This window comes from Schistocerca serialis, chromosome 1 (genome assembly GCF_023864345.2).
Source record: "Schistocerca serialis cubense isolate TAMUIC-IGC-003099 chromosome 1, iqSchSeri2.2, whole genome shotgun sequence".
In the NCBI taxonomy this organism is placed as follows: Eukaryota; Metazoa; Arthropoda; class Insecta; order Orthoptera; family Acrididae; genus Schistocerca; species Schistocerca serialis.
In genome coordinates, this window is record NC_064638.1 from 476,725,154 (window position 1) to 476,739,824 (window position 14,671).

The 14,671-nt window shown below is 41.8% G+C and overlaps 1 protein-coding gene across 1 annotated transcript in view; it reads right to left on the minus strand.

The window, feature by feature from the left end:
* Nucleotides 1–14,671, minus strand: part of LOC126473589 (actin-binding protein IPP) — a 61,113-nt gene that overhangs the window by 21,969 nt on the left and 24,473 nt on the right. The gene's annotated exons all lie outside the window — the stretch shown is intronic.

Genomic DNA, 14,671 nt, shown 5'->3' on the forward strand with positions numbered 1-14,671 from the left:
TTTCCTCTACACACTCTCCACAGTTTCTGTTCCTTTATCATATGTCACCCTGCTTATCACTATTGATGCTACACCCTGTACACCAGAGGTACCCAACATTTTCACTTACCTGGGCCACACAGGAAGAAGATGAATACTTTTGCACCACACATAACAGCAAAAATATAAAATGTCGGTCAGAGGAATATAGTTAATGCATTTAAGCCTGTTACAACAATATTTCTATACATTAGATAGAAAACACTGGCAGCAGTTGCAATCCATATGAAGATTTCTAACTTCTGTACCTTGTAGCGATCAGAATTATGGTGAAAAAGATTCTTTATCACAACTGTAAAGAAATAACACATATTTCCTTGTATTTCCGTAAACTAATTTCAAGCATTATCGGGCCTTTTTTGTTTATTATGTACATCAGTGATATAATAATTCCACAAAATTCAAACCTTGTAAATTATGCCGAAGATACCTCCTTCATACGCTGGGCTGTACAAGACAAGTTAGCAATGGAAAATAATACAGAGAACATTAGCCTCATCACAGAATATCCACCAAAAACGAATTGGTGCTAAATAAGGACAAGACCATTTTGATGGAGTTTCTGCCAAATGGTACAGCAATGGGAAGCCTTATGGCACCATCCTATGCCAACCTATTCATAGGTTATCTAGAGGAATCCTTCCTATGCACCCAGAATCCCAAATCCCTCACCTGGTTCAGATTCACTGATGACATCTTAATCATCTGGAACGAGGGATGGACACCCTATCCACATTCCCCCAGAACCCCAACACTTTCTCCCCCGTTTGCTTCAACAACCCAACAAACCACTTTCCTTGATGTTGACTTCCACCCAAAAGATAGCTACATTAGTACCTTCTTCCAAGTCAAACCTATCAATCACCAGCAATATCTCTATTTCGACAGCCACCACCCATTCCATACAAAGAACTCCCTTCCATACAGCCAAGCCACCTTTGGCCATCACATCTGTAATGATGAGCAGTCCCTCTCTGAATATATCAAGTGTCTCACTGAGACCTTCACAGACCAAAATTACTCTTCCAGCCATATACAGAAACAGATCTCCTGCGCCTTGTCTCTCCAATCACCTATCACTTTCCATATTCCCACTGTCTGGCCACAAAGGAGCACTTCCCTCGTAACTCAATAGCACCCAGGACTGGAGCAACTAAATCACATTCCCTTTAACCCTCATCATACCCTGAAATGAGGAATAACCTACTCACTTTTCTTCCTAGCCCTCCCACAATGGGATTCTGCTGCCCACAGAACCTATGCAATATCCTTGTTCATCCCTACTCCACCCCTTTTCCCAACACCTTGCCTCATGTATGCCCACAATAGACCTAGATGCAAAACTTGTCCCATACATCCTCCCATCACTGCTGACTCTAGTCCAGTCACAGGCTTCACTAATCATGACAAAGGTGTGCTGCCTGTGAAAGCTGTCATGTAATCTATAAACTAATATGCAACCACTATGCTGCTCTTTACATGGGTATGAAAACCAACAGTTGTCTTTCTACATGAATGGCCACAAACAAACTATGAGACAACTGGACCACCCAGGTGCTAACCATGCCGCCTAACACAATGTGCTTCTTTTCATTTCAATGACTACTTCACACCCTGCACCATCTGGATCCTTCCTATCTACACCAACTTTTCTGAATTGTGCACATGGAAAGTCTCCCTGGAACATATCCCATGCTTCCACCCCCCTACCCCTGGCCTCAACCTTCGCTAAGCCCTGTCCTTCACCTACCTATATTCTTCCCTGCTCCCACTCCAGCACCACAAAGTCTTCTATTCCATCAATGCACCCACTAGTCTATTTCCCTTCCTCTACATCTCCCCCCCCCTCCCCCCCGCCCCACCCCCAAACCTCCAAAAATGCTCCTAGCAGCCCAACCCTGCCCCCCGCCACATCCTTGTATGATACCACAAGCAGCACTCCACCTCCCCCCAAACCTATCCTCTGTTCCTCCCCCTCCTCACCTCAGCCTTCTCCTTACCCCCAAGACTGACAAACTGCTTTCTCATCTGGCACAGCTGCTGTGCAGTCTGGCCTCAGAGGCCAGAGACAGTGATTGTGTGTGTGTGTGTGTGTGTGTGTGTGTGTGTGTGTGTGTGTGTGTGTGTGAGTTGTACAAGTATGAATGCGTGTGGGTTTTCTACTTTAAAGGAGGGCCTTTTGACTGAAAGCTCAAATGCATAGCAGTATTTTTCTTGTGCCTGTCCGCAACTCAATGTGTCCTGTATATGGCGAGTAGCAAACTATCCTTTTCATAATGCTGTCATTACTCCATCTCAGATTTTCCACTGTTTGAATCCTGTAGAACATACACAATATTATGCTTTTTATTTATAATAAACAACAGTGGTCAACTACGTTATGCAACCATATTCTTAGGCATATCAGCTAGAAGGATATTTGTAAGTAGTCAGTATATCATCATACTAGAAACCTTTAAATGTTACTACTGTACAGAAGACAATATAGTATTATATATTCATCTTGTTATGTGAATTTTATGTATACACATAGTAAAAGATGAGAGTTAATAGTGATATGACATTTAATCTTGTTTGAGCTTGGTACATATGTTATTAAATTAAGCAAATTAAAGACCAATTGTATCTGGCTGATGACACTGTGTAGCTACAACAATGTTTTTCTACAAAATCTCTCTGAGCCAGTCCTGTTATTTCTGTAGCTCAGATCCTCAGTATACACTCCACTTGTTTGAAAGTGACGTAAATGCCAAAACTATCAGTCACAGTTAAGAAGAATTAATAAAAATTAGACGAAGTGTGGAATAAAGACCTCCTTGCAGAAAACTGGTATCAGCCAACGATCCAGCAGTAGAAAAGCCATTGCAGAGGATTCTCTCTGAAGCCCAGGTACAGGGTTCAGTTCTAGAACCATTCATCAACAAGCAATAGCATTCTTGTTAAGTAGTTTTGCTGCTGCCTAGAATCCACCACAACATGAATGAATGTGCCACATCACTTATGCTTATGTAAACAAAACAATAGGAGGTGGTTTTATAGCACGATGAGCAAGAGTACATAATGCAACAAGCAAATATATATTTCTAGCGGCCGGAAGAATGTCTGCCCAGTGTTATTAAACCAAATGTTATGTCCCAAAAACAAAATTTGGCAGATATGTAAAGAAGAATGATGAAGATTAGATTGATACATCACATAACTAATGAGGAGGTATTGAATAGAATTGGGGAGAAGAGAAATTTGTGGTACAACTTGACTAGAAGAAGGGATCGGTTGGTAGGACACATTCTGAGGCATCAAGGGATCACCAATTTAGTATTGGAGGGCAGCACAGAGGGTAAAAATCGTAGAGGGAGACCACGAGATGAATACACTAAACAGATTCAGAAGGATGTAGGTTGCAGTAGGTACTGGGAGATGGAGAAGCTTGCACAGGATAGAGCAGCATGGAGAGCTGCATCAAACCAGTCTCTGGACTGAAGACCACAACAACAACAACAACAACAACAACAACAACAACGATATAATAGTCTGTTTTAGTTCTTCTTGCTCTAGAAAAGTGTTAAAAAGTTCTGGACAATGCCAAATGAACTACTGTGTTTATGAAAACATTTTACATGGCAACAAGCTTCCCACACAGTGGTAACCATTTGGAATAGGTTCTTGTCAGTTGTCCACAAGCAAGGTTCAATGTATGAACTCGATATGCCTGACAGGACTGGCCAAAGATTTGACTTGACCACCATGCAACATTTTTTAAATGGGGTAGGGCTTTAGTTTAGTGCTAGACCATTTGCGTAAAACTCTCAATAACAAATTCACCATGGCTCAGAGCTACAGTTTCTTGACACCACAGACGAAAAACATAACCTTAAGAATTTGGTTTGTTCTGAAACTCCTACAAACTGTGACCAGAGCCTCAAAAACATTGTGGTAAGAAATCAAAAAGGACCTCAATATGTTTTGGGGGACTCTCGGTTTACGTGGTTTGTGAGCAAATCCACAAATCTGGTTGCTATTGAACAGTGACGAACCACTGCTGATCAAAATAACTTCAGTGAATTTAATGGTTCAAATGGCTCTGAGCACTATGGGACTTAACATCTATGGTCATCAGTCCCCTAGAACTTAGAACTACTTAAACCTAACTAACCTAAGGACATCACACAACACCCAGTCATCACGAGGCAGAGAAAAACTCTGACCCCGCCGGGAATCGAACCCGGGAACCCGGGCGTGGGAAGCGAGAACGCTACCGCACGACCACGAGCTGCGGACGTGAATTTAATGGGCAACATGTCAGACAAATGTGTAGGCCAGGGTGACATCAGTACCTCTCATCTGAATAATGCTCATACACTCCTTGCCACATACAAATAAGCACTGTTCAGATCAAATATGGCATGTGGAGTTGCATGGAGGATGGACAGTGCTCTGGGCTCCAAAACCTCCCTGGTGTAGACATACTTGGCATTTGTTTGCTGTCCCATTCAACAACACACAGGCTGCCACATTGCACTCACTATGACAGTACCTAATAAATACAAGGTTATCATTGCAGAACATGCTGAAATTGGTTCAAAAACACTACATTTTGCCATTCAGCATGTAAAATCAATATTCATGTGCTTGCAGGCTGAAGCATATACTGTTTCCCAACAATGGACTGATAACAGTGGCATTCATGCTGCCAGCTAGATTGTAGCAGGTTGCAGTGAACCACTGATGGAAACAGGTACACAACCACTGCAGTGATACAGCTAACACTGTGGTTTAAGGTGTATAGTCTGTTACAGTCGTGCAGACAAAATGTCAGTTTCTTATGCTGTGGTCACATTGCATTATCCAATACCCACTTATCACAGCACAGGGCCCTCTTCCATACCGCTATCTTTTGCAATGTCACTCACTCATTATTTGTGCAATGTCCTGCACATCTTTCAAGTTCAGAATTACTAGGGTCATTCCTACTGAATGCTGTAATTTTCTTTATGTTACTCTAGCAGCAATTACAGTTTTACATCAAATTAATTAGATGGAAACACATTAACTGGCCAATATTGCCGAAATTAAAGTTTAAAACTTGTTGTTGTCTTCAGTCCAGAGACTGGTTTGATGCAGCTCTCCATGCCACTCTATGCCATGCAAGCTTCTTCACCTCCCAGTATTTACATCTACATCGACATTTATACTTCGCAAGCCACCCAATTGTGTGTGGCGGAGGGCACTTTACATGCCACTGTCATTACCTCCCTTTCCTATTCCAGTCGCGTATTGTTCGCGGGAAGAACGACTGCTGGAAAGCCTCCGTGCGCGCTCGAATCTCTCTAATTTTACATTCGTGATCTCGTCGGGAGGTATAAGTAGGGGGAAGCAATATATTCAATACCTCATCCAGTAACGCACCCTCTCGAAACCTGGACAGCAAGCTACACCGCGATGCAGAGCACCTCTCTTGCAGAGTCTGCCACTTGAGTTTGCTAAACACCTCCGTAACGCTTACCAAATAACCCTGTGACAAAGCGCGCCACTCTTCTTTGGATCTTCTCTATCTCCTCCATCAACCCGATCTGGTACGAATCCCACACTGATGAGCAATACTCCAGTATAGGTCGAACGAGTGTTTTGTAAGCCACCTCCTTTGTTGATGGACTACATTTTCTAAGGACTCTCTCAATGAATCTCAACCTGGTACCCGCCTTACCAACAATTAATTTTATATGATCATTCCACTTCAAATCGATCCGCACGCATACTCCCAGATATTTTACAGAAGTAACTGCTACCAGTGTTTGTTCCGCTATCATATAATCATACAATAAAGGATCCTTTTTCTATGTATTCGCAATACATTACATTTCTCTATGTTAAGGGTCAGTTGCCACTCCCTGCACCAAGTGCCTATCCGCTGCAGATCTTCCTGCATTTCACTACAATTTTCTAATGCTGCAACGCCTCTGTATACTACAGCATCACCTGCGAAAAAGCAGCATGGACCTTCCGACACTGTCTACTAGGTCATTTATATATATTGTGAAAATCAATGGTCCCATAACACTCCCCTGTGGCGCGCCAGAGATTAACCTTAACATCTGTAGACGTCTCTCCATTGAGAACAACATGCTGTGTTCAGGTTGCAAAAAACTCTTGAATCCAGTCATACAGCTGGTCTAATATTCCGTAGGCTCTTACTTTGTTTATCAGGCGACAGTGCGGAACTGTATCGAACGCCTTCCGGAAGTCAAGGAAAATAGCATCTACCTGGGAGCCTGTATCTAATATTTTCTGGGTCTCATGAACAAATAAAGCGAGTTGGGTCTCACACGATCGCTGTTTCCGGAATCCATGTTGATTCCTACAGAGCAGATTCTGGGTTTCCAGAAACGACATGATCCGCGAGCAAAAAACATGTTCTAAAATTCTACAACAGATCGATGTCAGAGATATAGGTCTATAGTTTTGCGCATCTGCTTGATGACCCTTCTTGAAGATTGGGACTATCTGTGCTCTTTTCCAATCATTTGGAACCTTCCATTCCTCTAGAGATTTGCGGTACACGGCTGTTAGAAGGGGGCAAGTTCTTTCACGTACTCTCTGTAGAATCAAATTGGTATCCCATCAAGTCCAGTGGACTTTCCTCTGTTGAGTGATTCCAGTTGCTTTTCTATTCCTTGGACACTTATTTCGATGTCGGCCATTTTTTCGTTTGTGCAAGGATTTAGAGAAGGACCTGCAGTGCGGTCTTCCTCTGTGAAACAGCTTTGGAAAAAGGTGTTTAGTATTTCAGCTTTACGCATGTCATCCTCTGTTTCAATGCCATCATCATCCCAGAGTGTCTGGATATGCTGTTTCGAGCCACTTACTGATTTAACATAAGACCAGAACTTCCTATGATTTTCTGTCAAGTCGGTACATAGAATTTTACTTTCGAATTCACTGAACGCTTCACGCATAGCCCTCCTTACACTAACTTTGACATCGTTTAGCTTCTGTTTGTCAGAGAGGTTTTGGCTGCGTTTAAACTTGCAGTGAAGCTCTCTTTGCTTTCGCAGTAGTTTCCTAACTCTGTTGTTGAACCAAGGTAGGTTTTTCCCGTTCCTCACAGTTTTACTCGGCACGTACCTGTCTAAAACGCATTTTACGATTGCCTTCCAACTTTTTCCATAAACACTCAACATTGTCAGTGTCTGAACAGAAATTTTCGTTTTGATCTGTTAGGTAGTCTGAAATCTGCCTTCTATTACTCTTGCTAAACAGATAAACCTTCCTTCCTTTTTTTATATTCCTATTTACTTCCATATTCAGGGATGCTGCAACAGCCTTATGATCACTGATTCCCTATTCTGCGCTTACAGAGTCGAAAAGTTCGGGTCTGTTTGTTATCAGTAGGTCCAAGATGTTATCTCCACGAGTCGGTTCTCTGTTTGATTGCTCGAGGTAATTTTCGGATAGTGCACTCAGTATAATGTCACTCGATGTTCTGTCCCTATCACCCATCCTAAACATCTGAGTGTCCCAGTCTATATCCTGTAAATTGAAATCTCCACCTAAGACTATAACATGCTGAGAAAATTTATGTGAAATGTATTCCAGATTTTCTCTCAGTTGTTTTGCCACTAATGCTGCTGAGTCAGGAGGTTGGTAAAAGGAGCCAATTATTAACCTAGCTCGGTTGTTGAGTGTAACTTCCACCCGTAATAATTCACATGAACTATCCACTTACACTTCACTACAGGATAAACTACTACTAACAGCGACAAACACGCCACCACCGGTTGCATGCAATCTATCCTTTCTAAACACCGTCTGTGCCTTTGTAAAAATTTCGGCAGAATTTATCTCTGGCTTCAGCCATCTTTCCGGACCTATAACGATTTCAGCTTCGGTGCTTTCTATCAGCGCTCGAAGTTCCGGTACTTTACCAATGCAGTTCGACAGTTTACAATTACAATAGCGATTACTGCTTGGCCCCCGCATGTCCTGACTTTGCCCCACACCCTTTGAGGCTGTTGCCCTTTCTGTACTTGCCCGAGGCCATCTAACCTAAAAAACCGCCCAGTCCACACCACACAACCCCTGCTACCCGTGCAGCCGCCTGCTGCGTGTAGTGGACTCCTGACCTATCCAGCAGAACCCGAAACCCCACCACCCTATGGCGCAAGTCGAGGAATCTGCAGCCCACACGGTCGCAGAACCGCCTCAGCCTCTGATTCAGACCCTCCACTCGGCTCTGTACCAAAGGTCCGCAGTCAGTCCTGTCGACAATGCTGCAGATGGTGAGCGCTGCTTTCATCCCGCTAGCGAGACTGGCAGTTTTCACCAAATCAGATAGCCGTCAGAAGCCAGATAGGATTTCCTCCGATCCATAGCGACAAACATCATTGGTGCCGACATGAGCAACCACCTGCAGATGGGTGCACCCTGTACCCTTCATGGCATCCGGAAGGACCCTTTCCACATCTGGAATGACTCCCCCCAGTATGCACACGGAGTGCACATTGGTTTTCTTCCCCTCTCTTGCTGCCATATCCCTAAGGGGGCCCATTACGCGCCTGACGCTGGAGCTCCCAACTACCAGTAAGCCCACCATCTGCAACCACCCGGATCTTGCAGACTGAGGGACAACCTCTGGAACAGGACAAGCAGCCACATCCGACCGAAGATCAATATCAGCCAGAGACAGAGCCTGAAACAGGTTCGTCAGACAAACTGGAGAGGCCTTCCATTCAGTCCTCTGGAATGTCTTTCACCCCCTGCCACACCTCGAGAAGACCTTCCACTCTACCACTACTGACACCTACATCCTTCTGAATCTGCTTAGTGTATTCAGCTCTCGGTCTCCCTCTGCGATTTTTACCCTCCACGCTGCCCTCCAATACTACATTGGTGATCCCTTGATGCCTCAGAATATGCCCTACCAACTGATCCCTTATTCTAGTCAAGTTGTGCCACAAATTTCTCTTCTCTCCAATTCTATTCAATACCTCCTCATTAGTTGCGTGATCTACCCATCGAATTTTCAGCATTCTTCTGTAGCACCACATTTCGAAAGCTTCTATTCTCTTCTTGTCTAAACTATTTATCGTCCATGTTTCACTTCCATACAAGGCTACACTCCATACAAATACTTTCAAAAACGACTTCCTGACACTTAAAGCTATGCTCGATGTTAACAAATTTCTCTTCTTCAGAAACGCTTTCCTCGCCATTGCCAGTCTACATTTTATATCCACTCTACTTTGACCATCATCTGTTACTTTGCTCCCCAAATAGCAAAACTCCTTTACTACTTTAAGCGTCTCATTTCCAAATCTAATTCCTGCAGCATCACCCGCTTTAATTCGACTACATTCCATTATCCTCGTTTTGCTATTGTTGATGTTCATCTTATATCCTCCTTTGAAGACACTGTCAATTCCGTTCAGCTGCTCTTCCAGGTCATTTGCTGCCTCTGACAGAATTACAATGTCATCAGTGAACCTCAAAGTTTTTATTTCTTCTCTATGGATCGTAATTCCTACTCCGAATTTTTCTTTTGTTTCCTTTACTGCTTGCTCAATATACAGATTGAATAACATCGGGGTTAGGCTACAACCATGTCTCACTCCCTTCCCAACCACTGCTTCCATTTCATGCCCCTCGACTCTTTACAACTGCCATCTGGTTTCTGTAAAAATTGTAAATAGCCTTTCGCTCACGTGTTCCAACATTTCTACGGAATCCAAACTGATCTTCCCTGAAGTCGGCTTCTACCAGTTTTTCCGTTCATCTGTAAAGAATTCGTGTTAATATTTTGCAGCCATGGCTTATTAAACTGATAGTTCGGTAATTTTCACATCTGTCAACACCTGCTCTCTTTGGGATTGGAATTATTGTATTCTTCTTGAAGTCCGAGGGTATTTCGCCTGTCTCATGTATCTTGCTCACTAGATGGTAGAGTTTTGTTAGGCCTGGCTCTCCCAAGGCTGTCAGTAGTTCTAATGGGATGTTGTCTACTCCCGGGGCCTTGTTTCGACTTTGGTCTTTCAGTGCTCTGTCAAACTCTTCACGCAGTATCATATCTCCCATTTCATCTTCATCTACAGCCTCTTCCATTTCCATAATATTGTCCTCAAGTACATCGCCTTGTATAGACCCTCTATATACTCCTTCCACCTTTTTGCTTTCCCTTCTTTGCTTAGAACTGGGTTTCCATCTGAGCTCTTGATACTGATGCAAGTGGTTCTCTTTTCTCCAAAGGTATCTTTAATTTTCCTGTAGGCTGTATCTGTCTTACCCCTAGTGATATTTGCCTCTACATCCTTACATTTGTCCTCTAGCCATCCCTGCTTAGCCATTTTGCACTTCCTGTCGATCTCATTTATGAGACGTTTGTATTCCTTTTTGCCTGCTTCATTTACTGCATTTTTATATTTTGTCCTTTCATCTATTAAATTCAATATCTCTTCTGCTACCCAAGGATTTCTATCTGCCTTCGTCTTTTTACCTACTTGATCCTCTGCTACCTTCACTATTTCTTCTACTGTATTTCGTTCCCCCATTCCTGTCAATCGTTCCCTAATGCTCTCCCTGAAGCTCTCTACACCTCTGATTCTTTCAGTTTATCCAGGTCCCATCTCCTCAAATTCCCACCTTTTTGCAGTTTCTTCAGTTTTAATTTACAGTTCATAATCAATAAATTGCGGTCAGAGTCCACATCTGCCCCTGGGAATGTCTTACAATTTAGAACCTGGTTCCTGAATCTCTGTCTTACCATTATATAATCTATCTGTGACCTTCCAGTATCTCCAGGCTTCTTCCATGCATACAACGGTTTAGAAGTAGCAAAAACTATTCAGTCTTCAGAACTTCAGACCTTGTATGATGGTCTTCTCAACCTAGGGTCTGAGTAATATGCTTCCTCTTCACTAAAATTCCCCAACCAATCCATCTTTCATCCCTGAAGAAGGAACAGACAAGTTTCAAATGCTAGTAACAAGTTTCAAATGTTAGTACAAATATTTTTTCCTTTTACCTGTTTCTATCAACAGAGCTTGGAATTTCACCTCCTTAAGGTAAGTAAAGACCAAGCATTCTGTTTTCTCAAAATGTAATAGTTTTCTCAACTGAATTCTCCAACTGACTAAGTACACAGCTGGACAGTCTGTAACAAATGGTACTAGGTTTCTGGAGACTTTTGGTCACATAGTGCATTATGTTTTGCTGTTATTTATATCCAGAGAATAATTTTGGTTACTTTATTGCTTATTGTTAAAATTTAAATTTGACTGGTAAATTTTGGCAAATCAGGCTGAAAACCATACATGACAAAAGATTATTTCAATATCATTTCCTGGTACAATTTGCGGTGAATCTGAGGTAGAAATCCATTAACCTGACTTGATGCTACTGTATACCTATTGCAGTTACTTTCCTACCTACCCAGCTAGCCTAGTATGAGCTTAGAGATCACAACCAGGCCAGCAGGAACTTTATATTGCAAATTCACTATGTGGTCCTAGCTGCACTTCTGGTTTCCATTTAGCCATAAACAGCTACATAATATGTACATAATTTTTTTTAAAAAGTCCATTAGTCTACATTTACAAATTTAATCTATCACATATACAAACACACAACACCAATAGCAGCATTTCTCATCATAGCTACTTATAATGACTACTTACAACAATACCAGAAATAATGAATTTACTTCAGAAAATTAATTATGCTAATGATCATAAAAATTCCATAAAGGCTTACAATGAATACATGATCTATTACTTGCTGCTTATTGTCTCGGGATATTTGACTTAAGTTCATTTAACAATCGTTTTGACTTTTTGCCTTCATGAGCAACTGGTACTGTCATGGACTCACATGGACTCAAGCCAATAGCCAGAGATACAGTGTATCTGATTGGTTTTTGATACACACTATGGCCCAGATTCTCCCTGTCCCTTGTAACCAGTACTTCTACAAAAGGTTGATGTTAATTCTTTTCTGCAACCATAATAAATGTAATGTTGACATGGAGACTGTTCAGATGTCTTGGGAAACAACCAAATTGTTCCTCACCATGGCTCCCCACAAGATGAAGGTGTTGTTGACATAGCAGTAAGCACACCTTAGGTTTATAAGGTGCCACATTCAGCACTTGTCATTTGAAATGCTCCACTGGACTAAATGGACTAATCATACGGAAACCTGCATGCTGTTTGTAGAAATTTCCATTACACACACAAGAGCTCCTGATAAAAGACACACTCCTGTGAGAGACGCAGAACAAGCTCAACTATTACACCAAGAGACAGAAGAAAAAGTTTGAAAGATGCAGAAAGCACACTGACGAGCGGATTCCTGACATGTCAGGAACTGTGCTCAATCTCAGTGAAAAGTCAATGCATAGGAGGAACCCTACGTTCAAAAAGGAGGGAATCCATTACCATACAAAAATTTTATCCAGCACTGAAGCAGCCACTTGGAACTTTCCATGTGAAAAAGCTGTAAAAATACACATTGAAACCAAACAGATATTGTGTCAAGCAACCTGAAAAGAGAAGAGTCTCAATGCTGACAGGAGCATACTGGTTCTGCTTGCCAATGAGAGAAATGTGACCACTGTAATGAAGACTGAAGATCATGATCAGAAGATGTGTGACGTGCTAGGCCCAACAACATTATAAAAGCCTAGCACAGGGCCAATACAGCGGATTGCACAGAATAAGAATCAGTTAATCAAGGTGTCTTCTCTCTATGACATACAGAGGAGCCTGTACAACACAAAAGCCCTACCATCTTGGTTGTATTGGTTCCCAAAAATTCCTAAAGATGGTGTACCATTAAAGCTGATCATTAAGTGCTCCAGGCTTACTGATGTATAAACTGGATAAACACCTGGTCTTTCTACTTCAGTCACGTTTGGGAAATGTTGCAATATACATAAAGGACTAGGACAGTTAACTGAGAAGTAGAAAAAACTAAAGCTTGGACCAAACACCCTTCTGGTCAGCTTTTATGTTGCTTCTTTCTTTGCCAAAGTGCCACCTAATGACACTCTGGAGCATATCAGTTTCACTATTCCTGCTGGATGTCATCAGGCTCTCACAACACGTGTATCTTACTGTGAGTTACTTTTCCTGCAATGGCGATTTTTACAAAAGGGTTGGAAGGTACACTGATGACACCTTTGTTAAGTAGAGCCATTGTGAGGAACATTATGGTGACCTCCTAAGATATCTAAATAGTCTCCATGCCAACATTAAATTTACAATGGAAGAAGAAAAGCACGTACAGCTACATTTTTCCTGATGAACTGATTACAAGTAATTGTGAGAACCTTGGCCACAGCAAGTATTGTAAATTGATATACACCTATAGACACCTGCACAAACTTTCATATCATCACCCTTGTCAGAAAAGAGGAATGGTTATTGTACTTACAATGCATGCAAGATAAATGTGTGAGCTGCAGCACCTCAGATGCAAGATGAAGCACCTGGATTGCATGCTGATGAGTAATGGATACTCCACCAGTTGCATAAGAAGTGTCACATACCTGGCAGGTTACACATTGGTAGAAGAAATGTTAGGTACAGCCTTTCAGTCATACATTCCCAGGATGACACAGAATGGCAGCATACTGTGCAAACATGGCATTAAAGCCCCATTTACAAACTGAACAAGAAGATCAAAGAATGTCTCAGATTGGCAAAGAACAAAATGGACCCACTCCTAACATCAAGAATATACAGTATAAGTTGGTATGTTGGAACGACTGGATGATACTATGATACCAGGACCACCGAACAACAACAGTGCACGTTAGGACAGTTGGAAAAATTGGCACGTGCTGTGCAAGACCAATCACATCATAAAACTCACTTACACACAGGTTGCGAAGAACTGCCATGACCATTTGTTCAGTAAAGCATAAGAAAGTCACAAATATGACAATAACTTTAACAAGAAATAAAAAGACTCAAAGTAAATGGATCCTGGATTCCCGTGCTGAAGCTAACAACTGTTGCGGGTGACAAGGGGAAGAGCCATCAGACGTCAATGTGACAGGTCGCAGTTTGTTACTAGCAACAGAGGGCAAACCTTTAACAATGCCACCCACTTATGCAGCCAAAATGTCAAAAAAATTGTTAACAAATGTTGGCCTAAGATGAATGCAAAAGTGAAAAAAAAAAAAAATTCTGATTCTCACTGAGCATATGCTGAAATGGAACTGGTAAGTCTCTTAATGGATCACAGTTATTATCAGCATACAAAAAGAGGACTTATTCCATTACAAGAAAAAGAAGTAATGTAATTAATGAGGCTAGTACTATTTAACTTCTGATCACACTGCCATGAAGTGCTTTAGAATGTGAATTCTCATGTTTTTTTCACTATTGTTTACATTATTGTTTAATTATCAGTTCAATGTCATCTAAGACAGACAACCACTGTTCTCTGCTAATCCCAACACAATATTCATACACAGCACATACATGGAAGTACATCCTTTGACATGGTCGCCAGATATGATCCAACATTAATGAAGGCATAATCCTGGACAAGTTAATTATTTCCTTTCCCTGAAATGCTTCTTTATTGAATCCACATCAATGCTCAAAATCCACACCAATGATATATCGCTTACAGA